Source organism: Anomaloglossus baeobatrachus, chromosome 2 (genome assembly GCF_048569485.1).
Source record: "Anomaloglossus baeobatrachus isolate aAnoBae1 chromosome 2, aAnoBae1.hap1, whole genome shotgun sequence".
Classification (NCBI taxonomy): Eukaryota; Metazoa; Chordata; class Amphibia; order Anura; family Aromobatidae; genus Anomaloglossus; species Anomaloglossus baeobatrachus.
The window spans coordinates 98,610,437-98,625,507 of NC_134354.1; the positions used below are offsets into that span (position 1 = coordinate 98,610,437).

Sequence of the window (15,071 nt, forward strand, 5' to 3'; positions counted from 1 at the left end):
TAGGAAATTCCAAATTCGTTCATAGGGAAACCCTTCCTAAATATAAACAGAGCAACTTTAATTGGCCATAAAAAATATTCATATTGAACGCCAACTTTTTTGGTAGAACTAGCAAAAAAAAAAAAAAAATTTTTAATTAAAATGTATATACTACGAACAAATCAACAATCAACACTAGGACAAAGAATAAGTATGTACCACCAACCTCTCTGTTTAAAAGAAAAAAATGTAACCAAGAACAGGCCCTCTCTTTAACTATGTAATTCCTGCAACTTTAAGGGTATGTGCGCACGTTGCTTTTTACCTGCTTTTTACCTGCTTTTTTGCGGCTTTTTCTTCTGCGCTGTTTAATGCCAAAATGGATGTGTTCTTCTATTCAAGCAAAGTCTATGGGAATTTGGGTTTCTTGTTCACACTATGTTGTTCAAAATGCTGCCTTTTTGTGGCAGAACTTTGGTCAAAAACTCAGCTTTGCAGTGCAAAACCCAAATGGCAAAAACAATTGACATGTTGCTTCTTTGAAAAGCTGAGTTTTTGACCAAAGTTCTGCCACAAAAAGGCAGCATTTTGAACAACATAGTGTGAACAAGAAACCCAAATTCCCATAGACTTTGCTTGAATAGAAGAACACATCCATTTTGGCATTAAACAGCGCAGAAGAAAAAGCAGCAAAAAAGCAGGTAAAAAGCAACGTGCGCACATACCCTCACCACAGTTTTCCATCCTCTTGCCCTGGATGTATCAGATGGAACAATGTGATCAGCCAATTGAAGACCAGCTTCAATTAATTAAGGGGGAGTCTTGGTGAGGTCTTTAAATTAGGTTATGTTCACACTTCCGTTGTTTTGCTTCCGTCACCTCCGTCGTCGCAACGACAGATATGTCGTTTTTTAGATGTCAACTGACGCAACGGATGTGTTATTTCACAGGATTCCGTTCACAGGAAACCTGTGAAAAAAATGATCGGTCGCGTCCGTTACATCCGTTGTGCGTCCGTTTTTTGACGGATCCGCCATGATCCGTTTGTGTTTGGGACAGCCCAGTGGGTGTGGCAAACATGCTGGGCATGCTCAGTAGAGCATAATGGAATCCAGCACTGGATTCCATTGTGTGACGGATTATGGCGAAATCCAGCACCATAGACAAACATTTATAGCTCTTGACGGATGGCGACGGACACCTGTGGAGTCCGTTTTTTTGCCGCTCAAAAAAACGTTACATTCAGCATTGCCCCCGTCTGATGGTCAGTCAGTAAACAACTTATCCGTCACGCGGCGGATGCAACGCAAAACCATACGTTGCAATCCATCGCTAATAGAAGTCTATGGGGAAAAAATGGATTCCTGCAAAATATTTTACAGGATACCGTAATTCCTCAAGGCGATGGATTGTGACTGAAGCAAAACAATGGAAGTGTGAACATAGGCTTAACTTAATTTGGAACTGATTGATACCTGTGCATGAACATATTCCTAAATTAATGTGCTTGTTTACAGGCTGCACATCAGCTCCTGTCTTTATATAATATATATATATATATATATATATATATATATATATATATATATATGTATGTGTATAGCCAATATGTACTCTTGAGTTTGGATGTTTTAGTAACTCTTCTGTCATTTGGAAATAATCTATGCAGATCATGCACATGATCCTCTGATTTACATCTGATAGGCATTTCCTAAATTAATCTATAGGTGTCTGCCTTCTTATCAGTTAATTAAAGCAAACTAATTACTAATACAAAGGATCCAGATGAAGAAACCTGATACATGACATTGTGTTGGTTCATTACAATGCACTGTAAAGCTATGTTCACATGTTGAGTTTTCTTGCTCCGTTTTTAATGCTGCTTTCTACAGTACCAGCAAAACCTATGAGATTCCCGAAATCTCATGTACAGATTGCTTTTTATTTCCTGACAAAGACTATGTGCACACACTGCAGTTTTGTTTCTTCAGCAAAAAACACACCTCTGGCCAAAAAAACGTATCAAAGAATGCATGAGTTTTTGACGCATTTTCAGTGCGTTTTTACCCATACGTTTTTTTTCACTATTTTCAATGGAAAAATGCAAAAAGAATTGACATGCTGCTTTTTATTTCTGCCCCCAAAACGGCAGGTAAAAAAGAAGCAACATGTGCACAGCATTTCTGATTTCTCATACACTTTGCTGGGGAAGGAAATTCATGCAGTTTAGGGCAACAAACTGGGCCAAAAACGCAGTAAAAACTGCGCTGTGCACGCAGGGCCTAAAATGGAAAACTGCTGTGTTTTTAAAATCTGCAGCATGTCAATTCCTTGTAGCGTTTTTGCAATGTTTTTTCATCATAGAAAACAACGAGGAAGTGCTAAAACCTTGTGTATAAAAACAAAACATGCGTTTTGCTGCATTTTTGTTTCATTTTTTTATTAGTTTTGATGAAAAAGCTCTCTTCATTAAACAATTAAACATGTACTGCAGACAAATGACATATAATCTGCACCAAAAAAACAAGGGTAGGCTGTGTGCACACGCTGCATTTTTTGGTGCAGTCTATCCTTCTCCTAACAAAGTCTATCAGAATTCAGTTTTGCTTTTGTTTTTTGTTTTTTTTTTTGCCTCCACTTTTGGGGTGACTTAAAAAATGCAGCATGTCAATTTTTTGTGCGTTTTTTAACCTTTCCAGCCATTGAATTCACAAAAAAAACCACATGAGAAAAAAAGTGCAAAAACCACATAATTTTTTTTTGTTGCGTTTTTCTGCCACAAGGTGCAGGTTTTTTTTGTTAAATTTTCTGCAGCGTGTGCACATAGCCTAAAACACACACCAAGATAGCACCAAAAAAAGCAGCAAAAAAACAAAGCAAAACCTACTTTTTGTAAGCAGCTTTTTTACTGCCAAGCGAGCAGATTTTGCATGCAGAAAAAAGCAATGTGTGAACATCACTGAAGACTTTGTTCACACTGTTGTTCAAAGCTACTACTGGGAATTCTTTAGACCCTTCCGGTATGTTATACAAGTTATACAGCAACAATGCATTTTGTAAAAATCTAAATATTTTTGCTATGAAGCATACAGAAAGCCCAACGGACCCTATTAAAGTGAAAGGTTAGGTTACGTATATTTGAAATTAGATCAATAATAGAACCCACAGTAGGTGGAAAAAGAAAACAGAATACTGTGTGTGTATACATATCTTTTTTAAAAAAAAAATAAATTAAAAAAAAAAAATAAATATATATATATAAATATATATATATATATGTATATATACTATATATATAGGACTGCAGGAATTACAGCTTTGACAAAAATTAAGAGACCACTGCAAAATTTTCAGTTTTTCTGATTTTTCTCTTTATAGGTTTATTTTTGAGTAAAATATACATTGTTCTTTTATTCTATGAACTACTGACATGTCTCTGAATTTCCAAGCAATACATTTAAGGATTTAGTTTTTGAAAATGAGAAATGGTCAAAATAACAAAACAATGCATTGCTTTCAGACCTCAAATAATGCAAAGAAAACAAGTTCACAAGTAATCATTTAGAAACAACAATACTAATGTTTTAACTCAGGAAGAGTTCAGAAATCAATTATTTTGTGGAATAACCATGATTTTTAATCACAGCTTTCATGCATCTTGGCATGCTTTCCACCAGGCTTAAGGCCCTGTTACACGCTACGATTTATCTGATGATATGTCGGCGGGGTCACGGTTTTCGTGACGCACATCCGGCATCATTAGCGTCGTTGTTGCGTGTGACACCAACGTGCGACTCCGAACGATCGCAAATAGGTTGAAAATCGCTGATCGCTAACATGTCGTTTATTTTCTAAATATTGTTCGTCGTTTGGAATGCAGTAGACATATTGGTACGTTTGACACCCTGCCAACGAAGAACAACATCCAAACGACCGCCTTGGTCAAACAATATATCGCTGTTGCGTCGTTTGTGAGATCGTTACTTTTGACCGCAAATAAATGACCTATGTGCGTTCTCGGCAAATTGTAACTACGATCTGGGTGTGTCACATCGTTTAAGAGATCGTCAGATAAATTGTAGCATGTAAAGCGGCCTTTACACTGCTTTTGGGTGACCTTATGCCACTCCTGGTGCAATAATTTAAGCAGTTCTTCTTTGTTTGATAGCTTATGACTATCCATCTTCCTCTTGATTATATTCCAGAGGTTTTCAATAGGGTTCAGGTGTGGAGATTGGGATGGCCATGACAGTGACCTAAAAAAGGAATGGCAAATGGCAGCTGGGGTGAAGTGCACAGCAAGAACAGTTCATAACAGGTTCCTATAGGCAGGGCCCAACTCATGTAAATCTAGAAAAAAAGTCTTTCATCAATGAGAAGCAAAGGAGAGCCAAGCTGAAGTTTGCCAAAGACCATAAGGATTGGACCATAGAGGACTGGAGTAAGGTAATCTTCTCTGATGAGTCTAATTTTCAGCTTTGCCAACACCTGGTTGTCTAATGGTTAGATGGAGACCTGGAGAGGCGTACAAGCCACAGTGTCTTGCACCCACTGTGAAATTTGGTGGAGGATTGGTGGTGATCTGGGGATGCTTCAACAAGGCAGATTAAACTTTACGAAGGACGTATGACTCAAACCGCATACAAGGTTATCCTGGAAAAACAGTTGCTTCCTTCTGCTCAGGCAATGGTCCCTAACTCTGAGGACTGTTTTTTGCAGCAGGACAATGCACCATGCGACACAGCTAGGTCAATCAATGTGTGGATGAAGGACCACCACATCAAAACCCTGTCATGGCAAGCCAAATCTCTAGACCTGAACCCCGATGAAAACCTCTGGAATGTAATCAAGAGGAAGATGAATAGTCATAAGCCATCAAAAAAAGAAGAACTGCTTACATTTTTGCACCAGGAGTGGCATAAGGTCACCCAAAAGCAGTGTGAAATACTGGTGGAAAGCATGCCAAGACGTATGAAAGCTGTGATTAAAAATCATGGTTATTCCACAAAATATTGATTTCTGAACTCTCCCTGAGGTAAACCATTAGTATTGTTATTTCTAAATGATTATGAACTTGTTTTCTTTGCATTATTTGAGATCTAAAAGCAATGCATTTTTCGTTATTTTGACCATTTCTCATTTTCAGAAAATAAATACAAAAGTTATTGCTTGGAAATTCGCAGACATATTATCAGTAGTTTATAGAATAAAAGGACAATTTACATTTTACTCTAAAATATACCTATTAAGAGAACAATCTGAGAAACTGACAACTGTGCAGTGGTCTCTTAATTTTTGCCAGAGCCGTGTATTGAGAATTTAATATTCAAACTCCCTTCTTCTACGCGACAAAGAAAACTGACATCTGAATTTCAGAGGACGTTCTGGCAGAGCGGATTATTAATTACCATTTAGACATGCTGCTATATTTAGTTACTCGGTGCAAGGACGGAGATTTACCCTCCGCCACATATGAACCCACAATTCATCCTCCTCAATGTCACCGCACAAATCAGGAAGAAGATACAACATTTAGCTACTTACAGATACTTCTTGTAGAATACTGTATTTTTTCGCAGGCTATCTGCTCCTTCTCCTCGCTGTCAGCATGTGTACACCAGACTGAGTAATTCAGTGTTTTCTGCTCTTCATATAGAGGAAAACCACAGTTCAGTAAGAAGCAGGCTGCTTGAGCAATGATTCACATACGGAAGCAAGCTGGCCTCACTAGTTCTCTGGCACTCGGCGGCGTACACAACAGACAGGCTAATGTAGGGTAAAAATGAATATTTCTTCTGTATCCTCAGGTTTTCTCAATCTCAGACAAAGTGTGAGGCTAAATTCACAGCTCGTCTGTAATAGTATTGGACATTATTCATTGCTGGTAGTTGTAGTGGCACCAAGACTAAAGTGCTACTTTATACAATTTTGAACTATTGCTTATACATATAGCTATATTAAGGCTCCATACAGGAGGTTTCTATTTCTTTATGTCCAGCTTTCTCCTGGCCTGCCATGTCTTTAAGGGTTGGTCTTAAGGGGGTCTTACACGCAGCAATATCGCTAGCAATGTCGCTCGTGAAAGCACCCGCCCCCATCGTTTGTGCGTCACGGGCAAATTGCTGCCCATGGCACACAATATCTCTAGTACCCGTCACACATGCTTACCTTCCTAGCGACGTCGCTGTGGGCAGCCAACAATCTCTTTTTTAAGGGGGAAATTCGTGCGCCGTCACAGCGACGTCACACAGCGGCCCGCCAATAGAAGCGGAGGGGCGGAGACCAGCCGCATTAACGACACGCCCACATCGTTGCCGGCGGCAGGACGTAGGTAGGTTGTTGTTCGTCGTTCCCGGGGTGTCACACGTAGCGATGTGTGCTGCCTCAGAAACGACGAACAACCTGCGTCCTGAACCAGCAACAATATTTGGGAAATGAACGACGCGTCAACGATCAACGATAAGGTGAGTATTTTTGATCGTTAGCGGTCGCTCGTACGTGTCACACACAACGACGTCGCTAACGAGGCCAGATGTGCGTCACGAATTCCGTGACCCCAATGACATCTCGTTAGCGATGTCGTTTTTGTAACGGGGCCTTTAGGCAGCTCGCTTCAAACAAAACTTTCCACCAAAGTTCTGACTTCAATTTAAGCCATAGAAGTAGAGGTCTTTACCTACGCCCCTTTTAGATACGCCACATTTTTTTCTTTGCAGTATAAGCATACCTCCCAACATTGGAAGAACAGAAGGAGGGACAAACTATGCCTTGCGCTACACACATTACTGCAATTTTTTTTTACTACGCCCAAAGCCACCCTACTTTGTAATTTCTTTCTATTCTGGAAGGAGGAGTTGTCAGAGAGGTAGGGACATTCAGAAAACAACAAGGACTGCAGGGCATAGACCAAAATCCTGGACTGTCCTACTGTATCCAGAACGGTTGGGACTAGAGATGAGAGGATCGACTCATGAGACTCCAGTCCAGGTCAGTGACAGGAGGTCTGTGAATCTCTTACCTTTCAATATGTTATTTGCTGATTTGTGATGGTTATTACTTTTTTAATAAGCGCATTGAAAAAACATTATTTTAATAGTTTTTTTTTTATTTAAGTTATTTTATGGAAAGAAAAAAAATATTTTTTATTCTCCCTCTGGAATACAGGGACATAAAGATACACTGCTATGTACAATGTATCTCTATGTACCAGTATAATCTTCCTCTGGATTCAGAGGCTTCAAAGCATCTTCAAGTATAGAAAATTCTCGCTGTGACATCAGCAGAGTCTGTTGCTCATAGGTTTAGCACCTGCCTGCAACTGTAGAGGCTGTTGGTTGAAGTTCCTCACATCAAAAAATTAAATTAAAGTTTTGCAATTAGAAAGAAATTTACAGTTTTGCAATAGTTTTTTTTCTATTATTTTTTAGTAATACAATAATCTGATTATTTCTTCATGTCTATAATACAGGTACATAGAGATACACTACTATGCACATATGTATTTCTATGTACCTGGAAAATCTGGTTCTGGGTTCACTGCCTGCAATACAGCTCAAGTATACTGAATACTCCTGTCTCTCTGTCTGGCCTGTGGCTCATAGATAGAGTTCCTGCCTCTGGTCAAGAATTTTGCAATTTCAAGTCTAGGGAAGACCAGAGAAGAGATTGTTTGTTTGTTAAATTAGGCGTGTGCAGAGAGATACTGGCCCGCCCCTGTAGAGAGGCTACATGCCGGCTCTGCCCCAGAGGAGGAGCTTACAGAGCCAGCAAGGAGAGGTGAGAGGAAGTTGGGACAAAGCCCTGACTGTTAGGCAGCCGGGATTATGCCCTGAATCCAAGACAGTTGGGAGCTATGAGTATATACCACCCTACATATATTTTATGTCTTAAAGGGCAACTGTCTCCAGATTTTTTGCCAACTAATCTGAAAGCCACATAATGCAGAGACAGAGACCCTGATTCCAGTGATGTATCACTTATCTGGATTCTTGTGTTAGTTTTTATAAAATTCATGCTTTATCAGCAGAAGATTATCACTAGAAGACTAGTAATCATGTTGCCATGTAGTCCTCTACATTCTGGAGCTCTGTATGTCCTCGCCTCCACCACTGATTGGCAGTTTTCTGCCTATCTACATAGAAATCTGCCAAAAAGTGGTGTGTATGGTGTTATACAGAGTTCAACATTTAAGAGAAGTGGTAGATTGTCAGCAGTTAAATGATGATTTTATCAAAACTACAGTAAATCGCTCAGTAAGTGACACTGGAATCAGGATCTCTGCCCCTACATTATGCTGCAGCAAAATCTTGGTGATAGATTCCATTTATGCTCACCATACACATTAGCTAGCATTAAATCATTCAGGTGACAGCTATCATTTCCAGCTCGGTTCAAAATTGTATCACAAAACCTTTAGTACCAAATACACCTACTGAAAAAATAGTGTGCAATATACAAATTAAATTATCAAATTGTTATTAGCTGGTAGTAGAAAGACACACACAAGAGCAAAGGCAAGCTTAAGGGTGCTTTACATGCTGCGACATCGCTAGCGATGTTGCGAGCGATAGCACCCGCCCCCCTCGCTACGGCAGCGTCACACGCACATACCTTTTCAGCGACGTCGCTGTGACTGCCGAACAATCCCTCCTTCAAGGGGGAGGTGCGTTTGTCATCATAGCGACGTTACTGAGGCGTCACTAAGCGGCCGTCCAATAGCAGAGGAGGGGCGGAGATGAGCGGCCGGAACATCCCTCCCACCTCCTTCCTTCCGCATTGCCGGTGGACGCAGGTAAGGAGATGTTCGTTGTTCCTGCAGTGTCACACATAGTGATGTGTAACGCCGCAGGAATGATGAACAACCAGCGGCATGCACCACCAACGATATTTGGAAAAGGAGTGACGTGTCAACGATCAACGATTTTTGACGGTTTTGTTATCGTTGATCTTCGCTCCTTGGTGTCACACGCTGCGATGTCGCTACCGGCGCCGGATGTGCGTCACTAACAACGTGACACCGACGATATATCGTTAGCGATGTTGCAGCGTGTAAAGCACCCTTTAGGGTCATAGTGTGCATATATCAATAAAAAAATGACATGAGTTCTACATATAAATTAATTTGAGGTAAATCAGTATACACATGCCACTATGGCCCTATTTATGATCTGCATTTCTTTTAAGGCTGATTCTCATGTCCTGGACTCATCCGTTATCATGGATCCATTAGGCTACTTTCACACATCCGGATTTTTGCTCTGCGGCACAATACGGCGTTCTGCAGAAAAAACGCAACCGGCTTTTGTAACGCCGGTTGCGGTTTTTTTTGCATAGACTTACATTAGTGCCATATTGTGCCGCAGGGGCTTGCGTTCGGTCCGGTTTTTGCCGCATGCGGCAGATTTAGCCGATGCCGCGGCCGGATCGAACGTTCCCTGCAACGTTTTTTGCTCCTGCAAAAAACACCGCATCGCGCCGCATCCGGCCGCTGCGGCGCATTTTTCAATCCATACCTATGGAGGCCGGATGCAGCGTGATGCGGAAAAAAACGCATCCGCTCGCCGCATGCGGTTTTTTTCCACTGCGCATGCTCAGTAGCATGCCGCAACCGGAAAAAAACGGACGGGCCGCATGTAAAAACTTATGCAAAGGATGCGGTGTTTTCGCCGCATCCGTTGCATAGTTTTCACAGCCGGATTGAGCCGCAGTGCTCAAACCGGATGTGTGAAAGTAGCCTTAGAGATCCGTTTGCAAAAAGGTTGTGCAAACACTACTTTTTTTGTCCATTGTTAAATAATGGATGTCGGCTGGTTACCTTTTTTTAACTTGTAGAGACAAGGAATCCGTTAAAGGATTGCTATTTATCGTCCATTTGGAACGGATCCATTAAGAAAATAATAGATCCATTATAAATGCAAGTACAACAGATGGCTAAATAGTACTCTTTTAATGGATCCGTTCTCCATAGTCTCCCATGTTAAAAAAAAAACAAACAGATCCAGCAGAAATAAGTTTCCTAATGGACCATTCTAACGGATGACTACAGGACATGTGAACTTAGCCTAAGGTACTTTTGTTTATTTTCTGGTGGTCTTCATTGGGGGGGCGGGGTTGCGCCAATTTCTTCAGAATGATGCACATGGTTTATAAATATCATACAAAATCCAAAAAGCTCTTTATTTTTGGCTTTAGACTTTTTTGATATTCTTAAGCCCGCTTTACACGCTACAATATATCTTACGATGTGTCGACAGGGTCACGTCGTAAGTGACACACATCCTGCATCGTAAGGTACATTGCAGTGTGTGATAGGTACGTGCGATTGCGATTGAACGTTAAAAGGTTCATCGCATACACGTCGTTGAATCCTGACGAATTGCACGTTGGGTTGTTCAATGTTCCCGAGGCAGCACACATTGCAGTGTGTGACACCCCGGGAACATTGAACAGATTTTACCTGACTCCCGCGGCTCCAGCTGGCAATGTGGAAGGAAAGAGGTGGGCGGGATGTTTACGTACCGCTCATCTCTGCCCCTCCGCTTCTATTGGCCGGCTGCCACGTGACGTCGATGTGACGCCGAACGTCCCTCCCACTCCAGGAAGTGGATGTTCGCCGCCCACAGCGAGGTCGTAAGGACAGGTAAGTATGTGTGACGGGGGTTAATCGTTTGTGCGGCACGTTCAACAAATTGAACGTGCCACACATACGATGGGGCGTTGTGAAATTGCAACGTGTAAAGCAGGCATTAGGGTATGACCGCACTTTGCGTTGCCCTACATGCAGTTTAGAACGCACCTTTTTGCCTTAATTGATTTAGCCAAAGTTGCCTTTTCCATAAATTTAGCGCTAAAAACGCATGCGTATTTACAGTGTTTTAGATGCGTTTTCAGCGCTTTTTACATGCTTTTTCACCTGCGTTTTGACAGATGCGTTTTGAACATCAAGACACTGCTAAATAAAGTTTACACAGTCAAACAGAATGAAAAAAGAGAAAAAAACACAATACATTTATATTTTGTGAATTAATAAAGAAAAAAGTTATATTTCATGAAATTATAGCGTTTTTTTAATATTTAATGCTAAAATAGCAATAAAATCATAATTTTCTTTAATTTAATTGTCGGACTATGTGTGTGTGTAAAGGGACATATTATTCCATTATTTTAATGTTAGAAAAGCATGCGTTTTGTTTGTTCAAAATGCATGTTTTCTGCACCTAAAAAGCAGGTAAAACGCAGGAAATATGAAGTTTCTTGGTTTTTGCCATTTCTCATTGACTTCAATGTTAGCAAAACGCTGCAGAAATGGCAAAAACAATTGACATGCTGCTTCTTTGAATGTATGGTTTTTGCCACAAAATATGCAAATTAAACGCAGCGTTTTAAAACGCAAAGTGCGGTCTAGAAATCTACATTTTCCATAGACTATTATGGAAAAGCAAAACGCATGCCTTTTGGCATAAAAATGCTGCAGTTCAAAACGGACCTAAAAAGCAGCTGAAACGCAGGTGGAACCGCAAAGTGCAGTCATACCCTTAATGCAAAAGGTCACCTGATTAGCTAAAATGTACACAAAACATTTCAGGCATACATAAAATCACTCCAGGGGGGAACATTGTAGTACATTTGGCCCCAAAATGTTGACACTTTTTAAAAAAAAATCACAATTGATGAATCAGCTAAAAACATGTAGAAACTTCAAATCCTGCCCAATGGAGCAAACAAAATTAATTTAATTAAAATTTAAAGACTTAGGGGTGCTTCACACATAGTGAGATCGCTACCGAAATTGCTGCTACGTCACGGTTTTGGTGACACAGCAGTGACCTCATTAGCGATCTCGCTGTGTGTGACAATGAGCAGCGATCTGGCCCCTGCTGTGAGATCGCTGCTCGTTACACACAGCCCTGGTTCGTTTTCTTCAAAGGCGCTCTCCCGCTGTGACACACAGATCGCTGTGTGTGACAGCGAGAGAGCGACAAATGAAGCGAGCAGGGAGCAGGAGCCGGCATCTGGCAGCTGCAGTAAGCTGTAACCAGGGTAAACATCGGGTAACCAAGGGAAGCCCTTTCCCTGGTTACACGATATTTACCTTCGTTACCAGCCTCCGCCGCTCTCGCTGCCAGTGCCGGCTCCCTGCTCTCTGCACATGTAGCTGCAGTACACATCGGGTTAATTAACCCGATGTGTACTGTAGCTAGGAGAGCAAGGAGCCAGCGCTAAGCAGTGTGCGCGGCTCCCTGCTCTCTGCACATGTAGCGACGTTATGATCGCTGCTGCGTCGCTGTGTTTGACAGCTAAGCAGCGATCATAACAGCGACTTACATGGTTGCTGTTATGTCACAGAAAATGGTGACGTAACAGCGACGTCGTTGTCGCTGTCGCTATGTGTGAACCCAGCCTTAGGTGCTAATATGAAAAAAATGCCAAAAAAAACACCAAACAGTAAACAAAGGTGCAAATGCAATAATTTACTAGGCCGTAAGCGTCAGGCATAACATAAGTAATACATATAAGGTATATGTCAATATGGACCCTCCAGATAGACCACATGCCGACTTACATTTTCCATGTATTTCCTAAGAGGAAAATCAAGTTTATAAATAAAAAAATAATAATTTCAGCTCTTTTATTTTTGGTAGGTTTAAAGAGTTATCGTATTTGAAAAATAATTATTTTTCTCTGTTGCTAAGATAGGGCCAAATACTATAATGTGCACCAGTGTCAGCTCGTAACGTCACATGCTACTTAGCCTACAAGAGTAGTGCAGCAAGAGAGATTTATTATCCACTAAACATAAAAAGCAAAAGCAAAATGTAGGCAATAATGGCTTAAATCACTTCCCACATGTGCTATTATTTTGGACATCACAGTTAGGAGACCCCCAGAAAAGAACCTTTTCAGTGTTTCTACGATTAGTTTTTGATAAGTTCAATGTGTAAAAAAAAAAATGAAACTTATTAGGGTATGTGGCCACGATCAGTTTTCACAGCGTTTTGGACAAAACACTGCTTTGTACAGTACAAGAACAGTGGATGGGATTTCTAGAAATCCCGTGTCTATGGTGCTTTTTTTCCGCAACAAACACTGACCTGCAGTGCTACTCTCCGAGCCGCAGCATGTCAATTGTTTGCTGCGGAGTCGCAAGAGTCCTCCGGAGGGAGAACAGGAGACCGCAACTGCCCGAGCCCGGATCGTGGGTACCAGCAGCTGCGCTCTCCTCCGGAGGAGAATCGCGGCCCCACAGGTCAGGACCCGCCGTGTCCAGGATTCAGTGGGTGCTGATCGTGGGCACATACCATTACAGTTCCAGCAAAGTGGATGACATTTATGGAACTCTCCTGCCCACTTGGCTTCTTTTTTTACACTGCCCAAATTGACCTGTGGTGCATGTTTGAAATTCGCAACATGTCAATTTCTCTTGCAAGTATAGTGAGTTTTATGTGCAGATTTTCCCCATACAATTCATTAGATGGGGAAAATCTGCAAGTAAAAAGTACATGCAATCTGCACATGACTGTATCAATCAAGTTTTATCAAAGCCAAATTCCAGGAAGCAATAAGGCTATGTGCGCACGTAGTGTTTGTCCCTGCAGAAATTTCTGCAGCGATTTGAACAGCACACGTGCGCTTCAAATCGCTGCAGAAAGAGTCCGTAATGAAAAACAAAAGACAATTTCATGCGCTCTGAGTGCAGCCCCTCCCATAGACAGAGCGGGGGCTGCAGGCAGAGCGCAGGAAAGAAGTGACATGTCACTTCTTAGAACGCGCGCTGCTGCGCTCTAATACGCCACATGCGCACGTCTCCTGCATAATCTTCATAGATTATGCTGGGGACGCAGGACGCATGCAGTTACGCTGCGGTACAGATCGCAGCGTAACTGCATGCACATACGCAACGTGCGCACATAGCCTAAGAACAAATAAGCTTAATTTGCAACACGAAATAATAAAAATAGACAAACACAGCAGTATCAAAAACATGTTAAAAGCGTATATAAAAAAAAACACTGCAACACCAAAATGTAGCAAATAGTCATCATGGGAATGTAGCCTTGGGTCATGTTTACAAGTTCAGTATTTGGTCAGTATGTTATCTTCGTATTTGTAGCCAAAATGAGGAGTGGAACAATCGGAGGAAAAGTATGAGAAACACGGGCATCACTTCTGCATTTTTCACCCACTCCTGGATTTGGCTTACAAATTGTCATAAATCTAGGTGTGGTCCAGGCTTACCCTCGATGGGCGTTGACTAAGTGCTTACCGGGAAATCACCAGAGCCTGTTATGGTGAGGTTGATCTTGGCTGCTGGTAAACACCAGGTACCACTCCAGGACAGTCCATGCACTGCAGCAGCTGATCCCAGGGATCAAGGATGCATGTACGGAGCTCAGGGTAACAGACAGGGCTGGATACTGGAACTGGCTTGGATGGAATGGCTGTTTCAGACAAAACGGTAGGTTCAGACAGGACGGACATTGGAATAGACCAGACCACGGGTTCAGGTACACGGACAGAATCAGATTATAGGTATAGAAAGGTTCAGGCGGGCAGGACAGGTTCGTGTTCAGGCAGAATACAAGGTCACAGGGACCTGACAACAAACTAGCAGGTGAAGGAACACATTAAACTTAAGTTGCTCAGGCACCTCCCACAAGGGGAGGGTGCCTTAACTATCTAGTGTCCTCCAGCTATTGGCTGGGGACACTTGCAGAGTTCATGAACTGTCCATTTAAGAGGAGAGGAGTATGCACGCTCACACCCTTATGTGCGTAGGTCCTGAAGCAGAGAGACGCAGCAGGGACCGGAACGAAAGCAACTGGATGGCCAGGGCAGTCAATCTTTTGGTATCCCTGCCTGGTAGAGTACAGGGACTCTAGCGGTGTTACACACATACTGATGTCAAATACTGACCAAATATTGAACATGTGAATGTGGCCTCAGATTGAGTACTAATTATGAATTTGACATATGCCAAAATAAAAAAAAAAAATCTCAAGTAAAGCATGTTTTGGAGACTGGAAATAACCGTGGTTCCTTCTAGAAAAAAGGAACACCCATAAGAACACTCTCGAAACATTACATTTTAATCA

At 41.7% G+C, this 15,071-nt stretch overlaps 1 protein-coding gene across 4 annotated transcripts in view; it reads right to left on the reverse strand.

Annotated features, from left to right (window-relative positions):
- SPECC1 (sperm antigen with calponin homology and coiled-coil domains 1) overlaps positions 1-15,071 on the reverse strand; it is a 533,597-nt gene that overhangs the window by 408,588 nt on the left and 109,938 nt on the right. Inside the window, exon 1 of one of the 4 annotated variants that reach the window (XM_075335211.1) lies at positions 5,524-5,597. The exons of the other annotated variants lie outside the window; for them this stretch is intronic. The gene's annotated coding sequence lies outside the window, so the exon portion shown is untranslated. Of the gene's footprint in view, positions 1-5,523; positions 5,598-15,071 lie in introns of those variants that run through there. 4 annotated transcript variants of the gene reach the window in all.